Genomic DNA, 6,000 nt, shown 5'->3' on the forward strand with positions numbered 1-6,000 from the left:
CGATTAATTGTTTACTTCACGTGTGCTTTAGTTTTTCACTGGAATCATGTGCTAATGAATGCAATCAACGTCTAACTCGTTGCTTAAATGCATGGATTAGTGCCTCACTTAACTGTGTTGATGCATGCAAATAGCTTATCCATACGTGACTTCTTAACTTTAATTGCATGGACTAATGTCACGTTTGAATGTGCTAATGTATGAAACTAGCTTAATCCGCAGGTTAATTTCTTAATTCATAAGTTATTCTAATAATTTCCACGATTATCACATCGGTGAAAGCTGTTCACATGCCTTTCGATTGTCAAGCAGGTTGAAAACATCCCCGAGGTTGGATGCGTGGATCTGCAGGAGAAGCTAGAGGAGCTAATTGCCAAGGAATTGAGCAGGAGACCCAGATCATGATATCTAGATTGGTTTAGTAATTGAGCTAATGATATCTAGATTGGTTTATTGATTAACCCAATCGAATGGTGTAATATTATATATGGTATTTGCTATTGTATAGTTACCTTATCTCATGTAGCATCCTTACATTTCATGTCGTCAAAACATGTGATCTTCTGTCAAAAAAATGGAGCTATTACTCTAAGCATGGGTTTCTGTGAGGCGTGGGATTTTTGGGATTTCTATCCGGCCTCACATGGTGCTCTCGAGGTATGCTTGGACACCCCGAATTCTTTGCATCTATATGGGAGTACCTTGAGGTGGAGTAATGTGGCCTATAGCCCGACCTCTCCTACCTTCGTTTAGATACAAGACGGCTCGTGGGTAAGGGATCCCGCGCCTCGGATACCCGCAAGTCATTTTCTCTCATCACTCTTGTGATCCCATTGTAATCTCCTCGCATGTTGGCATTTTATCAATACAAGTTTTGGGTTGGAAGCCCGCATTTGGGTGACACCGTTTTCCATTGCCGTTCGTACGTTTTTGGTCATAACTCCTTCGTACAGAGTCCGATTTCAAAGTTCTAGTACTCAAAATGACCGGCTCATCGTCCTCTTTGAGATGAACTATAGGTCTTGGTGTGCACCATTTAGCAAGTACTCTCTGTTTTCACTTTTGTACTGGATTTTCTAGTCCCGAGAGAGAACTCACGCCCAGCACGCGACCCGAGATCACCACTTGGTGACACTTGGTATCAGAGCAGGAAATGCTGCGTCGCGGTGAGTTTGATTAAGACCACAGAAGGTGGCTACCTGGACGCGGAGGAAGCCACGAGAATTGAGGAGGAAGCAAGGTAAGAAAGAGAGGCAGAGCTTGACGCACCGAAGTAACAGCTTGGATTCGGCGTGAAAGGCACAACAGAAGTCTCGAGTCAAGAGCAATAGATACTCGACAACACCAAATGGATGACCCAAGGGATCCAGGGCGACTTGGCAAGATCACCAAGATGACAGACTGAACCGGCTAGAAGGCATATTGGCCTCCTTAGTCGAGCAACTACACAAGAAGGATGGCAGCTGACCTTCGTCGCCAAGACAGATGAGGTCGAGGTCCCCTCCCAACGTCAACACAGAAGATGGAATGACAAGACTCAGAGTCATCACATGAGGAATACGGGAAGTACAAACTGTTATCCCCAGAGAAGTATACTAGGCAAAGAGATTCGTTTGTGGTGGTGACAAGGTGGATCCGTGAGACAGAGGATTATCTCACCATGAACAAAGTGTCTCATGAACACTGGATCCCTGTGGTGTCGCGACTGCTATCAGTGGTTGCATACATGTGGTTTCTGGCAGGTGAGGCAAAAAGGCCATGGACAAGGTGGGATGATTTTACCAAGGACATGGCCGAGTATTTTGTACCACGGAATGAAGTCTTCAGGGTATGTGATGAATGGCGTAACCTCAAACACGCAAATGGAAAACTGCGAGATTATATCAACAAATATAGGCAACTTATGCTGCAAATTATGGATATGCATTCTATAGATAGATTACACGGGTTCCTGCTCGGATTGTGTGACTGGACCCGTAGAGAGATCGAGAAGCAGGAGCCTGAAAATTATGAGGCGGCACTCACAATGGCGGAACGGCTATCCGACACTAAGAGCAGAAAGTGGCAAAGTAAAAACAATGCAACAGGAACAGGGGGATGGAATGGTGCCAAACCTCAAAACAAGAATGATAACTCCTCCAATGAAACCCGAGAAGAAAATTCTGGGACAAGTACAAGCGGGGCAAGGTTGAGTGGATCTTGCATACCTATGGGAGTGGATCTTGCATACCCCGAACCTATGGGAGCAACACCCCAATCAACCAATAAAAGGGGATTTTTCAATATTGCAAGAAGGCGTCCTCTTCCTCCCCGACATGCCTGTGCAGAAGTTGCGCGGGCAATCATTATGACAGTGAATGCCCTCGCGTCGACCTGCACAAAGCCGAGTTACCACCGTTCAGGCCCAAGGGCAATAAGATAATTATGAACAGATGGATCGACTGAGGATCACCGAGATTGAGGATACAAAGACCTCGTCTTGACGAGGCAATAGCCCACCAAGGGTAGGTGCCGTGCAGGCAATACGAAAATGCATGGCAGCACAGTTATCGACAGTGCAAAATGTGTATTTCGAGGCTCATGTGAATGGCCTAAAGCAAAACATCATGTTGGATATGGGAGCCACCCATAATTTCATCACCCCAAAATGCGCTAAGAAGCTGGGAGTGAAGGTGTGCGACTCCAGTAAACTCTCAGTGTCGCTTGCACAAGGACAGGATGACAATGTAAAGATGGCATACAATGTGCACGTGCAGGCAAAGCGCGATTGGATTTCATAGTTGTGCCCATGGTTACTTTCAAAGTGATGTTAGGCTCACTTGGGTCGACAAATATCTCATCGCCTTTATAGGAAAAGGTGTAAATAACATGATACTAGATATGCAGGGTACAGGAGTCAGTGTGCCATGCATCCGTCCTCACTCAGGGGATAAAACAGTCAACAAGGACATTGGAAGCAAAATCCAAGACACCCCAATGTATGCAGTAGGGTCGAGTAAGGCTCGAAGAGTAACAGATTGCCGTGGAAAGATGCCGGAATGGTGCAGTGCCAAGCACGCAGAGAGGGCAGCTAAGGAGGGCTGCCAAATACATTTATGCGTAATTAAGGTCAAGAATGCACATCAGACGAAGTGCAAAATTGGTGAAGCAGAAATACACGAAGTGTTACATGAGTTCCAAGATGTCTTGCCCAAAAAATTGCCAACTGGGTTACCGCCAAAAGGATAAGTGGATCACAAAATCGAACTCTTGCTAGGGCATAGTCCTCCGGCTAAAGCTCCATATAGGATGGATGCTACAAAGCTCAAGGAGCTCAAGGTACAGTTGAACGAACTGGCTGAAAATGGAATGGTTCGCTCCAGCAAGTCGCCGTATGGTGCACATGTGCTGTTTGTCACAAAGAAGGACGGGTCAGCTAGGTTATGCACCGATTACAGAGACCTCAATAAAATCACCATCAAGAACCGCTACCCCATACCAGTAATGAAGGAACTCTTAGACCAATAGGCGGGAGCGAAGTACTTCAGTCGGATCGACTTACGATCCGGATATTATAAGATACGAATCGCCGAAGACAACATTGAGAAAACGGCGTTTCGCACAAGGTATGGAAGCTACAAATGGTTGGTGTTGCCGTTTGGGCTAACCAACACCCCGGCCATCTTTTGCACGATGATGAATGATATTTAAAGATTATCTAGATGAGTTTTTGATCATATATATAGATGATCTGCTCATATATAGCGAAGACTTTGAGTGAGCATAAAGAACACTTAACAAAGGTCTTCCAAATGTTACGGCATCACAAACTGTATGCCAAGCCAGAGAAATGTGAATTTGAAGTCACTGAAGTGGAGTTTCTAGGCTTTGTGGTCAATCAAAAAAGGGTACAAGTAGACCCCAAGAAGATCGAGGTAGTGGTGAAATGGAATGCACCCAGAACTGTGCGTGAAGTTTGCGAGTTCGTAGGTTTCACACAATTCTGTCGAAAGTTTATCAAAGATTTTAGCAAAATCGCCACCCCACTCATTGATATAACTAAAGGCATTAAGCCTTTTAAGTGGACAGATATAGAAAAGAGCGCTTTCGAAAAGATGAAAGTCGCAATGTGCAGTACCCCGATGCTTAAGCTCCCAGAGTTCAACAAGGAGTTTGAGATCCACACGAATGCATCGGACGGGGCCCTTGGAGGAGTTTTATTACAAGACGGGCACCCTGTCACATATGAGTCTCACAAGTTCAGCGATGTAAAATGCCAATAGACCACACATGAAAAGGAAATGCAAGCAGTGGTTCATTGCCTTAGGAAGTGGCGTCATTATGTGCAAGACAAGCACACGAAAGTTCTTACAGATAACATATCTCTCAAGTACTTTCAGACGCAACCCAAGTTGTCACCAAAACAAGGCAGATGGCAGGAGTTCATCGCAAAATTTGACATAGATATTATTCACAAGATGGGGAAACATAACTTGATGCCAGATGCTCTAAGCCGTAAGCTACAGTTGAATGCAGTGAGTGTTGCAAATGGGGCGCTGTTTGACAAGATCAGAGATGCTCAGAAGTTAGATGCAGCAGTCATTCGCATGGTCACAGAGTTGCACAGTGGTACTTCAACCGTGGGTTTATTTGAATTCAAAGATGGAATATTCTACGTCCACCAAAAGGTGTATGTGTCCAATGACCCGGACCTCAAAGCCATGCTACTTTGGGAAACCCATGACTGTAAGCTGGTCGGGCATGGTGGGCAGAAGTGCTCGCTCGAGCAACTTTGACGTCATTTCTTCTAGCCACGCATGATTGAGGATGTCATCGAATATGTTCGTACATGCCCAACTTATCAACTCGTGAAGGCACAGCGAGTCAAACCGACTGGTTTATTGCAAACCATGCCCATCCCGTCAAGGCCGTGGGACATTGTCAGTATGGACTTTATTGTGGATCTCTAGGAGTCCCATGGATACAACACCATATTTGTGGTAGAGGATATTTTAGTCAAGTGTTCAAATACCATGGACTGCCAATGGCTATTGTGTCAAACTGGGACAGCAGATTCATGAGCAACATGTGGAGAGAACTGTTCAAGTTAATAGACACACAATTGCGCATGTCTTCAGCATATCACCCACAAACAAATGGTTAAACGGAGCAAATCAATCAAGGCATAGAAGACTACATTCGCAATTACGTTCATGCCGATCAGAAGGTTGGGCGAACTACCTAGAAATTTTAGAATTCCATTTTAACAACTCCGTGCACAGTGCTACCCGGGTACACTCCGTTTGAGCTGGCCACCGGTAAAGAGGTCAATACACCTCTTGCCATTGCCACTCACAAGAGATGTGCATGCCCTAGATGCAGATACAGAGGAATTTTTGCAGAAATGGCAGAAGAGAATGCGGGTTGCACAGCAGAATCTAGAACAAAGCAAAGTCCTATATGTCAAACATGCCAACAAGAAGAGACGTGATGACGAATTTCATGAGGCCCGAGACTTGGTCCTGGTTAGTGCCCAAAACATTGCACTACCTGCCAACCTCACACCGAAATTCAACCATCACTTCTATGGCCCATACAAAGTGCTCAAATCTTATAATGGAGTCACCTACAAAATAGAGGTGCCCGCAACAGTACACATACATAATGCATTTCATATAGGCCTACTCAAGAGGTTTGTCGCCGTCGATACCAGGTTTGGTCGCCATGTATCAATGCTTGCAGATGGTGCAACACCCACCGTTACGCCTTTTGAACCAGAACTGATGTTGAAATCATGGTTCTGGCGAGGAACGCCAGAATTCTATGTGAAATGGAAACATCGCCCCATGATAGATTGCACATGGGTGCTACAAGGAAAAATGATTCAAATGGCACGTCCATTGGTTCTGCAGTTTTACAACATAGTGCCTGTTGGGGATGATGTACATCTAGAATAATGGCTTGAAAGGGACTTCAAGCCCTTCAAAAGGGGGGTGTATGTGAGGCGTGGGATTTTTGGGA

This window comes from Cibotium barometz, chromosome 45 (assembly GCF_041138505.1).
Source record: "Cibotium barometz isolate CiBa-2024 chromosome 45, ASM4113850v1, whole genome shotgun sequence".
Taxonomy (NCBI): Eukaryota; Viridiplantae; Streptophyta; class Polypodiopsida; order Cyatheales; family Cibotiaceae; genus Cibotium; species Cibotium barometz.